The 18558-nt window shown below is 38.5% G+C and overlaps 2 long non-coding RNA genes across 5 annotated transcripts; one reads left to right on the top strand and one right to left on the bottom strand.

Moving 5' to 3' along the window:
- Window positions 1–2511: 2511 nt before the first annotated feature.
- LOC149128990 (uncharacterized) lies at window positions 2512–10706 on the top strand. Its single transcript, XR_016240599.1, has 2 exons — window positions 2512–3906; window positions 7167–10706. It is a non-coding gene; the product is annotated as an uncharacterized LOC149128990 (long non-coding RNA).
- LOC149128991 (uncharacterized) lies at window positions 7821–18285 on the bottom strand. Of its 4 annotated transcripts, XR_016240596.1 has the most exons (5): window positions 17550–18285; window positions 14161–15205; window positions 11787–11951; window positions 11083–11138; window positions 7821–8171 (listed from the first exon to the last, which is right to left on the bottom strand). It is a non-coding gene; the product is annotated as an uncharacterized LOC149128991 (long non-coding RNA). The 4 variants fall into 4 exon arrangements; XR_016240598.1 differs by lacking the exon at window positions 11083–11138; XR_016240595.1 differs by lacking the exon at window positions 11787–11951 and having other exon boundaries at window positions 17550–18283.
- Between the last annotated feature and the right edge of the window lie 273 nt (window positions 18286–18558).

Consider the following 18558-nt stretch of genomic DNA (forward strand, 5'->3'; position numbering starts at 1 on the left):
ATGTTGCTTAAACCGTAGTTTATGCATTTACTTGGAGGACAATCAGTAAGTTGTCATAATAGTGTTTGGAGTGTGGATATGTGTATACATATGAGTACGTACATGCACATATGTTTGTGTGTGTATGCCCATATACATGTTTGTGTGAGTGTGTATGTATGTAGACATTATGAACACAGGAGGTGTTTCTTTCTTTTTTTTTTTTTCATAAATCTCCTTTTACAAAACCACTACATTATAGGGATGTCAAAAAACCGACACCGGCCCCTAAGTGATGGCCTTGAAAAATTCTGTTTTAGTCGAATGAATCGAATCCAGCACTTATTTTGGTCTGCTTTGCTGAACTGCTAGGTTATAGGAGCATAAACACCAACACCAGTTATCAAGCAGTGATGGGAGACAGACACACAGACATGAGGAGACACACACACACATATATATTCGATGGGCTTCTTTCAGTTTCCATCCACCAAAACCACTCACAAGGCTTTGGTCGGCTTGAGACTATAGCAGAAGACACTTGCTCAAGGTGGCACGCAGTGAGACTGAACCCAGAACCATGTGGTTGGGAAGCAAGCCTCTTACTACACATAATATATGACAAAGATGGTGGGATAGGCTGGAAGTATAAGGTAAGTGATGACGTATGAACGGTCAAGGGGCCTTCCAAGTAAGACAGACATGTGAACAGAAGGACAACTAGTGCGTATGACTTTTGCTTTCGGGCTTTCGCTTGGGACAGACATGGTGACCCCGCAAGAGTTCAGGGAAATTGGCGTTAGGTTCTGGCCAGAGGTTAGGTCGGTGTATCCTAAGTGGACAGTATAAATGTTGCGAGAGGACCCATGTGACAGATGAACCAAGCTTTTTAGCCCATTTCACACACCTGCTTATACCCACTGATCCACTGACTTGTACGAGTTAAGGCAGCTGGTGTATATATATATATATATATACAAACATATATGCTGTGTGTAGCATCGTGTGAAAGAGGGAGGCTAGTATATATTATATAAAAAAAACTTTAAGGCGCTGCTCCAGCATGGCCGCAGTCTAATGAATGAAACAAGTAAAAGAAAGAAAGGAACATGAGAAAAAAATCCCCATACATTTCGTACGTATACCTGCGGCTAAAGACACGCAGCTAGCTTTACTGATTGAGTGTGACAAGGGACGGATTGATGTCTAGCAAGATATATTTAAACGAAGTCTATGAAAAGCATTCGACAATCCAGAATCGACCCACCCTCTCTGATCGAAGTAACCAAGTCTCGAAGGTAAATTCTTCCATTTATTGTGAGATGATGGGGGGTGGATTGGTTCGCAAAAGTTTTGCTTCGTCTCGACGTTTCCATGGAACCTTTGATTTCTTTGTAGGATGCCAAGAAGATTCCGTCCAGATTCTCTGTTGTCGGCTGAATTCCTGATTGTTGTTTCTAAGTTATTTGGGGATGTAAGGTCGGTGGAGTTGTCTCCCCTTGTCCGTCTCTGGTTTGTGTTCGATAAGCCTGGGTTCATTTCTGTGTATGTTTTTGGTTTATTTTCCTTCAGCAAGGGCTTATCCGATGCCTATTCTACGATGAACTGTGTTTCGTAGTTAATAAACAAATTGCTTTGTCTTTGCCAGCCTTGTAGCGAGTTTGTTTCTTCAGCTTCACAAGTTGTTTGCCACAGTTTAAAGACACTTTCCAAGCGTTGACCATCTCAATGTTTCTTTAATTCGTTGTAGATTTCTTCAGCTATGTTCTTCAATTTTTCTTCATTGCTCAGCGCTCTAAGCTTAAGCAGTTCTATTTCTGTCTTCATGTTTTCCAAGTGTTAGTTTCTCCCATAATTGTCTTTGTTGGTCCTGTTCGTTTGGAATACGTTTAATTTGGAGTTTATGAGGCAGAATTTAACCAGTGTTCATAAATTTCTGCCTTGTGCTTGTTTTTGATCATGTTCCAGAAAGTAACCTTTCTGGCTTTAAGTTTTTCATTCTATATGTGTATAATGCGGTTTTTAATTGCTAGTGGAGGGGGATGGGCTTCTATCTTGTGTATCATCTTTAGGTGGATTTTCATTTAAGCAATTATTATGTGGTAAAGAATGAAGAGTGGTGCATAATTTGGACAAATGTTGATTGAGCTGTTGCAGGGATTGTTCTTTCTCTTCTTTTCCTCTTGTGTGGAGCGAGTGAGTTCATCAGTGTTGCTAATCAAAAGTCTCAAATTCGTGTTCATCTCTCTCAGTTCCTTAAGAGTCTCTTCATTCCTTAAGAGTCTCTTCGTCTCAAGAAGATTAAGTTTGTCCAAAGACACCTGGAAAAGGTTTAGTTTTTGAAAGCATTATATTTCGGTTGCCTACTTCCATGAGAGTTACCTTGTCTGTTGGAATACATTTTTAGATTACTGGCGTGTACAATACATGCTCACACATGTATGTATGTATGTATATATATATATATATATATATATATATATATATATATATATATATATATATGTATATATATATATATATAGGTAAGTGGTAGGTTTGCCTCGATCCTTCAGGGGTAGTCTGAAGCATCCAAGCAACCAGGGGATGTTTAAATCCGGAGGCACTCCTGGGGATCACCTGTATGGGTACCGTCATGGGAAGAGGGTGTCCAGAGGCAGGTAATATGTTGCTTAAACCGTAGTTTATGCATTTACTTGGAGGAGAATCAGTAAGTTGTCATAATAGTGTTTGGAGTGTGGATATGTGTATACATATGAGTACGTACATGCACATATGTTTGTGTGTGTATGCCCATATACATGTTTGTGTGAGTGTGTATGTATGTAGACATTATGAACACAGGAGGTGTTTCTTTCTTTTTTTTATAAATCTCCTTTTACAAAACCACTACATTATAGGGATGTCAAAAAACCGACACCGGCCCCTAAGTGATGGCCTTGAAAAATTCTGTTTTAGTCGAATGAATCGAATCCAGCACTTATTTTGGTCTGCTTTGCTGAACTGCTAGGTTATAGGAGCATAAACACCAACACCAGTTATCAAGCAGTGATGGGAGACAGACACACAGACATGAGGAGACACACACACACATATATATTCGATGGGCTTCTTTCAGTTTCCATCCACCAAAACCACTCACAAGGCTTTGGTCGGCTTGAGACTATAGCAGAAGACACTTGCTCAAGGTGGCACGCAGTGAGACTGAACCCAGAACCATGTGGTTGGGAAGCAAGCCTCTTACTACACATAATATATGACAAAGATGGTGGGATAGGCTGGAAGTATAAGGTAAGTGATGACGTATGAACGGTCAAGGGGCCTTCCAAGTAAGACAGACATGTGAGCAGAAGGACAACTAGTGCGTATGACTTTTGCTTTCGGGCTTTCGCTTGGGACAGACATGGTGACCCCGCAAGAGTTCAGGGAAATTGGCGTTAGGTTCTGGCCAGAGGTTAGGTCGGTGTATCCTAAGTGGACAGTATAAATGTTGCGAGAGGACCCATGTGACAGATGAACCAAGCTTTTTAGCCCATTTCACACACCTGCTTATACCCACTGATCCACTGACTTGTACGAGTTAAGGCAGCTGGTGTATATATATATATACAAACATATATGCTGTGTGTAGCATCGTGTGAAAGAGGGAGGCTATTATATATTCCAAAAAAAAACTTTAAGGCGCTGCTCCAGCATGGCCGCAGTCTAATGAATGAAACAAGTAAAAGAAAGAAAGGAACATGAGAAAAAAACCCATACATTTCGTACGTATACCTGCGGCTAAAGACACGCAGCTAGCTTTACTGATTGAGTGTGACAAGGGACGGATTGATGTCTAGCAAGATATATTTAAACGAAGTCTATGAAAAGCATTCGACAATCCAGAATCGACCCACCCTCTCTGATCGAAGTAACCAAGTCTCGAAGGTAAATTCTTCCATTTATTGTGAGATGATGGGGGGGGGGGTGGATTGGTTCGCAAAAGTTTTGCTTCGTCTCGACGTTTCCATGGAACCTTTGATTTCTTTGTAGGATGCCAAGAAGATTCCGTCCAGATTCTCTGTTGTCGGCTGAATTCCTGATTGTTGTTTCTAAGTTATTTGGGGATGTAAGAGAGGTGCAATTGTATCCCCTAGACCGTCCCTGGTTTGTTTTCAATAAGCTTGGGTTCATTTCTGTGTATGTTTTTGCTTTATTTTCCTTCAGCAAGGGCTTATCCGATGCCTATTCTACGATGAACTGTGTTTCGTAGTTAATAAACAAATTGCTTTGTCTTTGCCAGCCTTGTAGCGAGTTTGTTTCTTCAGCTTCACAAGTTGTTTGCCACAGTTTAAAGACACTTTCCAAGCGTTGACCATCTCAATGTTTCTTTAATTCGTTGTAGATTTCCTCATCTATGTTCTTCAATTTTTCTTCATTGCTCAGCGCTCTAAGCTTAAGCAGTTCTATTTCTGTCTTCATGTTTTCCAAGTGTTAGTTTCTGCCATAATTGTCTTTGTTGGTCCTGTTTGTTTGGAATACGTTTAATTTGGAGTTTATGAGGCAGAATTTAACCAGTGTTCATAAATTTCTGCCTTGTGCTTGTTTTTGATCATGTTCCAGAAAGTAACCTTTCTGGCTTTAAGTTTTTCATTCTATATGTGTATAATACGGTTTTTAGTTGCTAGTGGAGGGGGATGGGCTTCTATCTTGTGTATCATCTTTAGGTGGATTTTCATTTAAGCAATTATTATGTGGTAAAGAATGAAGAGTGGTGCATAATTTGGACAAATGTTGATTGAGCTGTTGCAGGGATTGTTCTTTCTCTTCTTTTCCTCTTGTGTGGAGCGAGTGAGTTCATCAGTGTTGCTAATCAAAAGTCTCAAATTCGTGTTCATCTCTCTCAGTTCCTTAAGAGTCTCTTCATTCCTTAAGAGTCTCTTCGTCTCAAGAAGATTAAGTTTGTCCAAAGACACCTGGAAAAGGTTTAGTTTTTGAAAGCATTATATTTCGGTTGCCTACTTCCATGAGAGTTACCTTGTCTGTTGGAATACATTTTTAGATTACTGGCGTGTACAATACATGCTCACACATGTATATATATATATATATATATATATATATATATATATATGTATATATATATATAGGTAAGTGGTAGGTTTGCCTCGATCCTTCAGGGGTAGTCTGAAGCATCCAAGCAACCAGGGGATGTTTAAATCCGGAGGCACTCCTGGGGATCAGCTGTATGGGTACCGTCATGGGAAGAGGGCATCCAGAGGCAGGTAATATGTTGCTTAAACCGTAGTTTATGCATTTACTTGGAGGACAATCAGTAAGTTGTCATAATAGTGTTTGGAGTGTGGATATGTGTATACATATGAGTACGTACATGCACATATATGTTTTTGTGTGTATGCCCATATACATGTTTGTGTGAGTGTGTATGTATGTAGACATTATGAACACAGGAGGTGTTTCTTTCTTTTTTTTATAAATCTCCTTTTACAAAACCACTACATTATAGGGATGTCAAAAAACCGACACCGGCCCCTAAGTGATGGCCTTGAAAAATTCTATTTTAGTCGAATGAATCGAATCCAGCACTTATTTTGGTCTGCTTTGCTGAACTGCTAGGTTATAGGAGCATAAACACCAACACCAGTTATCAAGCAGTGATGGGAGACAGACACACAGACATGAGGAGACACACACACACATATATATATTCGATGGGCTTCTTTCAGTTTCCATCCACCAAAACCACTCACAAGGCTTTGGTCGGCTTGAGACTATAGCAGAAGACACTTGCTCAAGGTGGCACGCAGTGAGACTGAACCCAGAACCATGTGGTTGGGAAGCAAGCCTCTTACTACACATAATATATGACAAAGATGGTGGGATAGGCTGGAAGTATAAGGTAAGTGATGACGTATGAACGGTCAAGGGGCCTTCCAAGTAAGACAGACATGTGAGCAGAAGGACAACTAGTGCGTATGACTTTTGCTTTCGGGCTTTCGCTTGGGACAGACATGGTGACCCCGCAAGAGTTCAGGGAAATTGGCGTTAGGTTCTGGCCAGAGGTTAGGTCAGTGTATCCTAAGTGGACAGTATTAATGTTGCGAGAGGACCCATGTGACAGATGAACCAAGCCTTTTAGCCCATTTCACACACCTGCTGTAAAGTGGTTGGCATTTGGAAGGGCATCTAGCTGTAGAAACCTTGCCAAATCAATTTGAGTGTGGTGCAGCCTCTTAGCTTGCCAGTCCACAGTCAAACCGTCCATGGGAAGCAGAATTAAATGATGATGCTTTATTCACAATTTTATAGACTTCTCTCTCACGCTTCCCCTCTTTTTCTCTCTTGTTCTTCACTTTTCCCTTCAACCAATCACATGAAGAAGGCATTACAGTCAGACGAAATAACTAAGGAATAAGACTGAGTTAAAAAGAATTCCACGTTTCACTCGCAGCCTCCCCGACTTCAGCCAATCACATGACAGCCTCACGAATGGGCTGAGTAACGGAGGAAGAAGCAGAATTATTATAAGATTGAATTTTCGTTACCAACCCGGCTGAAACTGGCTCTGGCTCCAACTACAAATGTTGTGTTGTTTTTAGAAGTTCTCAATTAAAATCTCCCACCATACCTTAGTCACGTTCTGTTCCTAAAACAGGCTGAATGATAACTGAGTTATTCAACACAGAGCATCTCGAAATAAATGCACCACTGGGAATGATGTATATTGGCTAATACTGGGTTGGGTACACAAGAAAGTTTTAATATAGAGTTGCACATATTAGTGGATGATCAGTTTGTAATTCTGGATCATTTCCTTGTATCCAGAATAATGTGGCTCCTGGCCTTGCCCGGTTCCATGGTGGTAATGTAAAAAGCATCCTGAACACTATTTATTTATTTACTTATATATTTATTCATTTATTAATTTATATATATATATTTTTTATTTATTTATATTTTTATTTATTTATTTATTTATATATATATATATATATTTATTTATATGGTGTGGCTCCTGGCCTTGCCCAGTTGCTCCCAAGATGTCCAGCCGATGCCAGCAGACAAAATGGATGGTAAATGAGGATAGAATTTATCTATTTTGTATTGTTTTTTTGTCTTTTTCGGGATTTGTGGTTTTATTGTCTAATCTTTTTTTCTTCTTTGTTTTTTTTTCTTTGTCTTTGCAGCTTTTCCACATAGATGTCGGTATATATAACATTATACATTACATAAATGTGTATGTGCGTGTGTGTGTACAACATGTCCATATACGCATGCATATATACACAGACTGAGAGAAGAAGAAGAGGAGAAGGGGAGTTAGCTGCCTGCTTATATTTGTACTGATGATGTTATTGAAATTACAATAATTATTATTCTTATTAATCTCCCTTCCAACATTCTTGCCTCCTGTTTTCATTTCTTCCTTATTCCTCCTCTTCCTCCCCATCATACCACAACCTCTGACCCCTTGCTGCTTCTCCTTAACCATTTATAGACACGCTCGTGCACATAGACGTCATCTGCCAAATTTCTTTTCTGCTGTGGTGGCGGCAGTGCTGGTGTTGTCCTTTTCTCTCACTATCAGCTTGGTGTAATAATATTTTTCCTTCATAAATGGTAGCTGACCGCACCATACAGTAAGGTTTTAGCAAAGTTGTATTGGAATAATGGGGCTGGGGAGCGGGACATCTTTAAAAATGTGTGTGTGCATGCGTCTTTCTGTAAAAATATATACAAGTTGGGGGGGCCAAAGGTCATGTGCCAAGATTAAGACTCTAATATCTCTATTGCACATTTCAAAAACAACCCATTTATATTTAATTAGAAAGCAAAACAAATTAGCAAATGTCTGTAGCTTTTATTCTTCGTTGCATTGTTGTGTGAGGAATATCAACTCCCTGTGACAATGTGTGCACGAATTTCTTTGGACTTTTTTTCTTTTTAAAGCCTCTTTCTGACAGAGACATCTCGGTGGTGAGGGGTCCACTTTGCTATGTGTTGGGCACACCGTATTGCATGAACTTCTCGGACAAATTGACCGGCCGTTGTATGCGATGTTGCTTTTTCTCACGATGCTTTTGGTTGGAGATGTCCACAACTGTTCTGTTCTGTTTTGTTGCACCATCGCAACCAGACTGAAAAACAAGTCCAATGTGCTCCGGAATTGTCAAAGACGTGTTTCAGTTTTTCTAAAATGGAGTGAAATAAAATAATAATAATAATGATTTCTTGTTACTCTTATCAAACTCATTGGGCCCCAGGTTAAGCTAAACTCTCCTTATTCTCCCCACCAAAGTGAGGGAGTTTGTGTGTGCTCAATGTTTTCCCATTAGATAGTCTGGTAGGTCTGTTGTCCCTTCATTTAGTTCCTTAGCCATCATAACTGCCCCCGTTTCTCTCTCTCTCTGCCTCTTCAGTATGTATGTGTTGGGGGAGTCTGTAATGTCGTCATGGTTACTGTTTTTTTTTTTTCGTTTGTTTTTTCACCACCACAGCTTTACTATTAACAATATTTCAGTCGCATTTTTAAATCTGATAATTTCAGGGCAGGAAACTCATGATTGTCACCTTATCCCTCCCTCCCTCCTTATTTCTAATATCTTTCTAAATTCTGTTGCTACAACTACTTTGACGACGACGACCACCACCCACAAGTACTGCTACTACTACTACTACTGTCATGTCTCTGAATCGGCAGAGCGTCAGACAAAAGGTGCTTTATGGGTAGGTAAGTCTGTTTCCCTTGCTAGCTTTGAATCTGTCAAAATACAGGATGGGCCCAAAGTCACACACTGAGACCCCCCTCTCCCCCATATTTCAAAAACAGCACTTTATGGTTAATTACAACACAAAACTAATTAGGAAATGTCAACATCCTGATTACAAGGGTTCGAAACATTCACCATTTGCAGATTTTTTTATTGTTTGTTGTACAAGGAACAGAATTTCCTGCAGACATCTTTGCACTTTTCTTTAGCACAGGTAGGGGAGGGGGCAACCATTGGTATTTGTCCTGCACACTGCATGTTGCATGGACTCTTTGCACTAATCAGGCACAGGCTGTGTGGTAAAGAAGCTTGCTTTCCAACCACATGGTTCCTGGTTCAGTCCCACTGTGTGGCACTTTAAATAAGTGTCCACTAAGCCTCGGGCCAACCAAAGCCTTGCGAGTGGATTTGGTTGACAGAAACTGAAAGAAGCCCGTCGTGTGTATATATATATATATATATATATGTGTGTATGTACATGTGAGTGTATCTGTCTGTCCCTGCCACCATTGTTTGATAGCCGATGGTGTGTTTACGTCCCCCGTAACTTAGCAGTTTGGCAAAAGAGATAGAATAAGTACTAGGCTTAGAAAAAATAATTCCTAGAGTAAATTTGTTCGACTGAGAGGCAGTGCTCCAGCATGGCTGCAGTCATGCGACTGAAACAAATAAAACAATAATCGACCAACAGTGTTTCAATGTTACACAAAATAATAATGATGATTAATAGTAGTATAAGATGTTATATTTTCGTGTGTGACTTTTGGCCCACCCTGTACCCAGAAATATGACCACCACCACAAAAAATAATAATTTTTTTTGCTATTGAAGTATCGAACGGGGTAGACAACTCTAGATATGTTTTGCTCTTATTTGACCTCCGTGAATTACAGCTTGTTTTTGCCAGATGGTAAGATGCATCTGTATACACACACACGCTGCTGCATACAGATAGAGAGATTTGAGTGCACACGGAATTACATTGTGTGTGCATGGTGCGAGGTATATAAATTCTGTGCACACATACTTCATTGCACATGTATATCTCTAGTCTTTAAACATATTTAAAGCTGTGGTCATGCTGGGGCACCACCGTTGCCTGTGCTACACTATTATTTGGAACCTCCTCTGATAGGTGGCATTTGGTCAATGAGAGAGTCTGATCACTGCTGCTCTCACCTGCCGTGAAGTAGTTTCATCTGGAACCCTTGGCAGGAAGAGACCCCGTTTTGTGTGTATATATATAAATCTTGTGTGATCTTAGTTATTGTCTGGTTGCTTGAGGAGGTCAATAACACTGAAACCTATCCAAGGTTGTCCCCCCACTATTGCAATTTATTTTAATTTCTAAACCTTTTTTCTCATTTAATTTACCTTTGTTGGGTTCGTTCTCTTCAAATGAACCTTCATACTTAATTACTTCTTTTCTCGTTATGGATGTAACTTTTAATTGAAATCTCTTGTTTCTCTGTAATAAAAGTCAGTGGTAGTTTTAACTCTGGGGCAGTGTTCCAACCATGGCCATCTCGTCTTAGAGGGGAATATCTAGCATTTTAATGTATTGTTTCTTTATTCAAAGCAATTAGAAAGGAAGGGTTGATTGGTCACTATATCTAGCGAGGGAGAGGTTAGTAGTTGTGGTGGGAGTAGTGTGAAGCACAGCAGAAGCTGTTGTAACCATTAACAACTTGGATCATTACCATAGTAACTGGTTGTGGTGGTAGTAACAGCAGTTTGGGTTAGTGGATGTCTAAGTGCACCTTAGTAAGTGGTTGATGGAAGGTGACAGCAGAAGCAACTAGTGGTCAAGGGTCCTTTTTCTTCTTCCTCCCATCCACTCCATGCCAATCACTCCCCCCTTCTATCATGTATACATACCTCTTCCTTCTACCTTCATCATTTCAATTTCAACTCTATTTTGAGAGGAAAAAAAAAAAAAAAGTATTGACCCTCCCACTGACAGTGTTTGTCTTTTTTATTTGACTGGTGGGTCCACCTGCTGTGTGGTCCTGATCCCTTTCGTCTTTGGACAAAAGGATTCTAGCTGTAGTGAATTATTTTGACTGTGGCCATGTTGGAGCAAATCAACCCTGGGACTTCTGAAGCCTAGTACTTATTATTCTATTGGTCTCTTGTTAAACTGCTAAGTTATGGGGGACGTAAACACACCAACATTGGTTGTCAAGCGATGGGAAAGTGTCTTCTACTTATAGCCTCAGGCCAATCAAGGCCTGGAGGAAGCCTGTCGTATCTATGTGTATGTTTGTCTCTCCACCATCGCTTGGCAACCAATGTTGGTATGTTTAGCAAAAAGAGATGGTACTAGACTTACAAAGTGTATGTCCTGGGGTCGAATTGGTTTGACTGAGCATGGCTGCAGTCAATTGACTGAAAACAAATAAAAGAATGTCTACATAGTCTTTTTCGAATAAAAAAAATCATTTAAAGATGTTTTTTGTTGAATAAATAAAATAAAAACCACAAAAATTATGCAAAGAAGAAGAATCGACTGCAACAGGAAGAAGAAAACAAGTCTTAATCCAGAAAATCCCATCGTGGGACGCGCGGAAGGTAATAATGTCAAATCGATAATGTTTATAGTATAACCAATAGGTGAGGAGTAGCTAAAAACAAAAAAAACGACGCCATTATAAGGCCCCCCCCTTTAAAAAATTTTCCGGGTTTTGACACTTTAGCGACATCAAATCTCGAAAATTTTCTGGAGGAAATCTGGGGAACCGATGTCGCTAAAGTGTCAAAATTTTCTAAGTTTTTGACACTTTAGCGACATCGGTTCCCCAGATTTTCTTCAGAAAATTTTCGAGATTTGATGTCGCTAAAGTGTCAAAACCCGGAAAATTTTTTAAGGGGGGGGGCCTTATAATGGCGTCATTTTTTTTGTTTTTTAAACATACTCCTCCCGTATTTTTCGATTTTCTGGTTATCGGAAAGACACCGGGTTTCCTACACATTTTTTATTATTATTTCCAGGTAATTAAATAATATTTTTAATTAAGATAGTTAAATAAATATTACATTTTGGAAATGCTTAGGGAACAATTGGATCTTGTCGCGTTGGTTTCAAGGGAGGTAACTCTCTGCATTTTCCATTCTGTTTGGTGGTCAAGAGATAAATAAAATAAAACTATATCTACTTTGTGATTTCGAATCCTGGCTTTGTCAGCTTTATTTTTCAAGTTTCTACAACATTTAAGTATGATAATTTAGTGTCTATAATGTCTGTGTATATATTATGAATCGAGTAATGTATGTGTATATATTATGAATAGCGTAATATATGTGTATATATTATGAATCGAGTAATGTATGTGTGTATATTATGAATAGCGTAATATATGTGTATATATTATGAATCGAGTAATGTATGTGTGTATATTATGAACCTAGTGATCTATGTGTGTGTATATATTATGAATCGAGTAATGTATGTATGTGTATATATTATGAATCTAGTAATGTGTGTGTATATGTTATGAATGGAGTAATGGATGTATGTGTATATATTATGAATCTAGTAAGGTGTGTGTACATATTATGAATCGAGTAATGTATGTGTATATATTATGAATAGCGTAATATATGTGTATATATTATGAATCGAGTAATGTATGTGTGTATATTATGAATAGCGTAATATATGTGTATATATTATGAATCGAGTAATGTATGTGTGTATATTATGAACCTAGTGATCTATGTGTGTGTATATATTATGAATCGAGTAATGTATGTATGTGTATATATTATGAATCTAGTAATGTGTGTGTATATGTTATGAATGGAGTAATGGATGTATGTGTATATATTATGAATCTAGTAAGGTGTGTGTACATATTATGAATCGAGTAACGTGTGTGCATATATTATGAATCGAGTTATGTATGTATGTGTATATATTATGAATCTAGTAATGTATGTGCTTGTGTGTATATATTATGAATCGAGTAATGTATGTGTATATATTATGAATCGAATAATGTGTGTGTATATATTATGAATCAAGTAATGTGTGTGTGTGTGTATATATTATGAATCGAGTAATGTATGTGTATATATTATGAATTGAGTAATGTATGTGCTTGTGTGTATATATTATGAATCTAGTAATGTGTGTGTGTGTGTGTGTAAATATTATGAATCGAGTAATGTATATGCTTGTGTGTATATATTATAAATCTAGTAGTGAGAGTGTGTGTGTATATATTATGAATCTAGTAAGGTGTGTGTGTATTATGAATGGAGTAATGTATGTATGTGTATATATTATGAATCGAGTAATGTATGTATGTGTATATATTATGAACCTAGTAAGGTGTGTGTACATATTATGAATCGAGCAACGTGTGTGCATATATTCTGAATCGAGTTATGTATGTATATATTATGAATCTAGTAATGTATGTGCTTGTGTGTATATATTATGAATCTAGTAATGTGTGTGTGTGTGTGTGTAAATATTATGAATCGAGTAATGTATATGCTTGTGTGTATATATTATAAATCTAGTAGTGAGAGTGTGTGTGTATATATTATGAATCTAGTAGTGTATGTATATTATGAATCTAGTAAGGTGTATGTGTATTATGAATGGAGTAATGTATGTATGTGTATATATTATGAATCGAGTAATGTATGTACTTGTGTGTATATATTATGAATCTAGTAATGTATGTGTATATATTTGTCAGCTTTATTTTTCAAGGTCAATAAAACAGTATGAAGCGAAAGTGACATATCGATTACAATTCAATCAACAGAAAATTAGCATGCAAGTGGCTCAGTACTCCGCAGACACGTCTTCTTCACGTAATTTACAAAGAAATACAATGTGACAAGGCCGGTCCCTTTGAATTACAGGTGTAAGTGATTTTTGCCAGGTAAGTGGACTGGGGCACGGTGAAATTAATGTTTAAGTGGCTGTGTATTCCACAGACGTGTTCCCTGTGAACGGTTTTCGTCGAACGAATCAAGCTTAATAAATTATCGAAAAGAAAATAAAATGTCTGGTCCTGGGGTTGTAAACAAGTGATGGCGGATACAAATACTGACTGAAACCGGTCAAAGAAATAAGACAGAGAAAGAAATAAAGACCGTAAGGAGTGGATTTGGTAGGCGGAAACTGAAAGAAGCCCGTTGTATATATGTATGTGTGTGTATATGTTTGTGTGTCTGTTTGTCCCCACCTCCCAACATCGCTTGACAACCGATGCTGGTGTGTTTACGTCAACGTAAATTAGCGGTTTCGGCAAAAGAGACCGATAGAATAAGTACCAGGCTTACAAAGGGTAAGTCCTGCGGTCGATTTGACCGACTATAAAGGCGGTGCTCCAGCTTGGACGCAGTCAAAAGGACTGAAACAAGGAAAAGAGTAATTTTAACGAGTTCCTACCGCCATTGCTATGACAAACCAACAACAAACACCAGCGCCATCTATCTATTTTACTCTGGCTTCTCCGAGTTACTTCCCTTTGTTTCTCTGCGATCAGAATCTTTATTTCGCTGGACGAATGTGTTTTAGCTTCTAAGATCCTTCTGGGACCGATTATTAATTAAAAGACGAACATTGAGGGGTCAATGTAATTAACTACCCCCGCCCATGCGTATAATTGAAAGGATTACGAACATTATTATTATTTTTAAAGGCAGAATCGTTAGCACGCCGGAGAAAGTGCTTAACGGTGTTCAGTCCGTCTTTACGTTCTGAGTTCAAATTCCGCCGATGTCGACTGTTCCTTTCAACCTATAAGGGTTAGGGTAATTAAAACGCTAGGGGGTCAACATAATCGACTAGTCCCCTCCCTCAAAATATGTAGGTGTGTTTGTGTGTCTGTGTTTGTCCCCCCACCATCGCTTGACAATCGATGCTGGTGTGTTTACGTCCCCGTAACTTAGTGGTTTCGGCAAAAGAGAATAAGTATTAGGCTTACAAAGAATAAGTCCTGGGGTCGGTTTACTCGACTATAAAGGCGGTGCTCCAGCATGGCCGCAGTCAAATGAGTGAAACAAGCAAAGGGAGCTGGCTGAGTCGTTAGCACGTGTGGGCGAAATGTTTGGCAGCCGTTCGTTTGTCTTTATGTTTCGAGTTCAATTTCCAGAGGCCTCTCGTTCTTTCGGGGGTCGATAAAATAGGTGCCAGTTGACCACTGGAGTCCATGTAACCAACTAGTCCAACATTTTAGGCGTTCTACCCCCACAAGCCACATTCCTAGCGCTCCCCACCCCCATCTAACCATTACAAACATGCATACAATTCGTATAAATTAATTAAAGAAACTGTCCCTGTCAGATGACCGCACAGACCTATTATGGGGCCAACTGACCCCATAATGGTTTCTGTCAAATGATGTAAGATTAAAAGAAAAAATTCCTGAGGTTGATTCATTTGGTTGTAGAATTCTTCAAGGTGGTACTCCAGCATGGCCACGGGCTCGTGCCTAAAACAAGTGAAAGATAAAAGAAATATAGATTTCTAAGTGTCCGGAGATGCCTGTTCGTGGAATTGCAGTCTTACTTTCGGCTAATTACTCTTAATTGATTTAATTAAAATATATGTTCAGTAATTTCCTTAATTAAGATTTAAACAAACATTAAATAATTTAATGAGTAACAATATTATTATTATAGGTTGTGTGTGAGTAAAAGATGGGATGGTCACAACTGGAACGTCTGACTGGATCAGGAGTGACCTGGGGCTAAAGAACGACTACAGCCACTAATACTAACTGCTACGCTGTACATTAGATAATGTAGTTCTAGATACACTATGCCTGAATATAAGGTGGGGTGGTCACGACTGGAACATGTTTAATCGTAGGTCTGCCTGGATCAGGACTGACCTGGGGTGAAATAACAATAATTAATTAAAGAATACAATTAATTAATGAAATGAATCTTTCTGTTTCATCACTGTGTACTTTAAATTAATTAAAATGTTTCCGTTAATTATAATTACAGTAATCTTCACCATTTGGCCTCAGTTCAGTGACCTGGCAACATTTCTAGCAGCCTGGACAAAATGCTTGGCTGCAGCCATGCTGGAGCACCACATTCAAAGGTTGAACCATTCAAGTCAAACCTGGCAGTGTTTTATTTTTAAAGTTCAGTTCTTATTCTATCAGTTTTCTTCTGCCAAACCACTAAGTGATGGGGCCATAAACACACCAACACCGGCTGTGAAGTGGTGGCGGAGGACAAACACAGATGCAAAGAGAATCTGGAACTCGACTGAGGAAAGAAAACTCCGAATGACCCATCCTTGATTTCTTTGTATCATCTCTCTGGATGTTTTGCGTTCTTGTCCCTTTTTTGTATTTTACATATATATATATAATAATACAAAGGATATATATGCATGTATACACACAAATATGTACATACTCACATTTACATGTGTATAGAGATGCATATCAGGGTACAGGACGTTAGAACAATGAACTACAGACAACGGAACGAACACATAAGAAAACAGAAAGCCACTTGGAATTATTCCTTCGTCAGCTGCCTCTATTCTAACTAGACGTTTCGAAGATATGGAGCCTGGTGTAGCCATCTGGTTTCACCAGTCCTCAGTCAAATCGTCCAACCCATGCTAGCATGGAAAGCGGACGTTAAACGACGATGATGGTGATTCACAAAAAGTATGGGGGTTTAGTTTACAGGTGATTTAAATGATTAGGTACACTAGATAAGTACTGTAACGGATTACTAGGGCTCCAGGGGTTATAGCCGGGACGGTATTTATGGACTCATTGCAGATTTCCAATGCATCGGATACATAACTTTTAAACCGGACACTAAACATTAAGGCAAGGCAAACATTTCAAGACATATACAATATTATTATTACAGGAAGAAATTCAAAATCTATATAAGATACAAATAAGGAAATAATTTTATTCTCAAATGCAGGATAAACGCTCGGCAATAGAGAAAGACTTTGACGTTTCGAGCCTACGCTCTTCAACTAAAATAAAAAAAATATATATATATATATATATATATATATATATATATACACATACAAACTCCACAGGCTTTTTTCAGTGTCCGTCAACCAAATCCACTCACCAGGCTTTGGTTGGCCGAGGGCTATAGTAGAAGACACTTGCCCAAGGTGGCATGCAGTGGGACTGAACCCAGGACCATGTGGTTGGTCAGCAGGCTAAGTACCACACAGCCACTCCTGCACCTATACATATGTATGTAGTTTATAGATTAGAGACAGGTAGTCTCAACATAGAATACACTTCATAGTGTTCAAGAGATTTCAACTTGAGCAGGAAGAGGAGTAAATGTAAGGAGAAGCAAGTTAGACATGTTGGTATACAAAAAATATACACATGTATGCAGATAAAAAGGTCCGACTTACACAGAATATAAATGGTATCAGGAATTAAAGGGGTTGACTAAGAGCTTTGAGAATCCAGCAGTTGTTTGTGGAGGAGGGGCTTGGTGGTCCAAAATAATGATTGTAACTTGATTCCATCATTGGGTAACACCAGCCTCTGTCTTCAGGGAAGAATTTTACATTTGGGGTGTTGACAGAATGCACTGTGCTTTTTTATTAACCACAAGGGGCCACAAAGAGGGGACAAACAAAGTATGTGGGGACATATAACATATGAAAAATGAATTTATACAAATGAGGATGAGACGTCCACCCTGGCCCCACTGCAGGGTGGTTATGTCTTTACAATTAATTTCATCGTTTATTGTCTATTTACAATTATATCCATTTTTTTTTCAAACAATTTTTTTCTCAATAAATTTTTGACTTACCATTTGATTGTCATGTTGTATTTCATCGTATTCTGGGGGGACGAGGTTCATTTTTCTCCTCTGGCCCCAATGGGGTTTACTTCCAATGGAAACGATTCTTCATCTGATGATGATGATGACGACTGAGGAGACAACCCATCAAGGAGTGGGGCGACTCCTTTACTGAAACTGAAAAGAAAAATGAGAAGCAAAAAAAAAAAAAAACCCCAAAAAGTACTTTTTACAAATAAATAAAAGTGACAGGTGGTGGTGGGAATAAGGGACAGCAGGGGAGACCCTAATATGTCTCCCTTCCCCTGTCTGGAAAAATTTGCCAGAAGAGAAATTCATCATAAGACAATTCATTGTGACCATATTATCTTTTATTTGTTTTGGTTCATTAGACTGTGGCCCTGCTGGAGCAGCACCTTTAGTTGAACGAAGCGACCCCAGGACTTATTCTTTGTAAGCCTAGTACTTGTTCTATCAGTCTCTTTTGCCGAAACGCTAAGTTACGGGGATGCAAACACACCAGCATCGGTTGTCAAGCGATGGTGGAGGGACAAACAGACACGCATATATATATATATATATATATACATACACAACAGGCTTCATTCAGTTTCCATCAACCAAATCCACTCACAAAGGCTTTGGTCGGCTTAAGGCTATAGCAGAAGACTCATGCCCAAGGTGCCATGCAGTGGGACTGAACCTGGAAGCATGAGGTTGGAAAGCAAGCTTCTTACCACACGGCCACTCCTATATGATATATATATATATATATATATATATATATATATACATCATTTAAGTATGATAATTTAGTTTCTACAACATTCAAGTATGATAATTTAGTGTCTACAATGTTTAGATATGATTACATTCTATATATTTAGTTTGTACAACATTTAAGTATGATAATTTAGTGTCTACAATGTTTAAATATGATTACATTCTATATATTTAGTTTGTACAACATTTAAGTATGATAATTTAGTGTCTACAATGTTTAAATATGATTACATTC

This window comes from Octopus bimaculoides, unplaced genomic scaffold (genome assembly GCF_046866305.1).
Source record: "Octopus bimaculoides isolate indiv1 unplaced genomic scaffold, ASM4686630v1 contig237, whole genome shotgun sequence".
Lineage (NCBI taxonomy): Eukaryota > Metazoa > Mollusca > Cephalopoda > Octopoda > Octopodidae > Octopus > Octopus bimaculoides.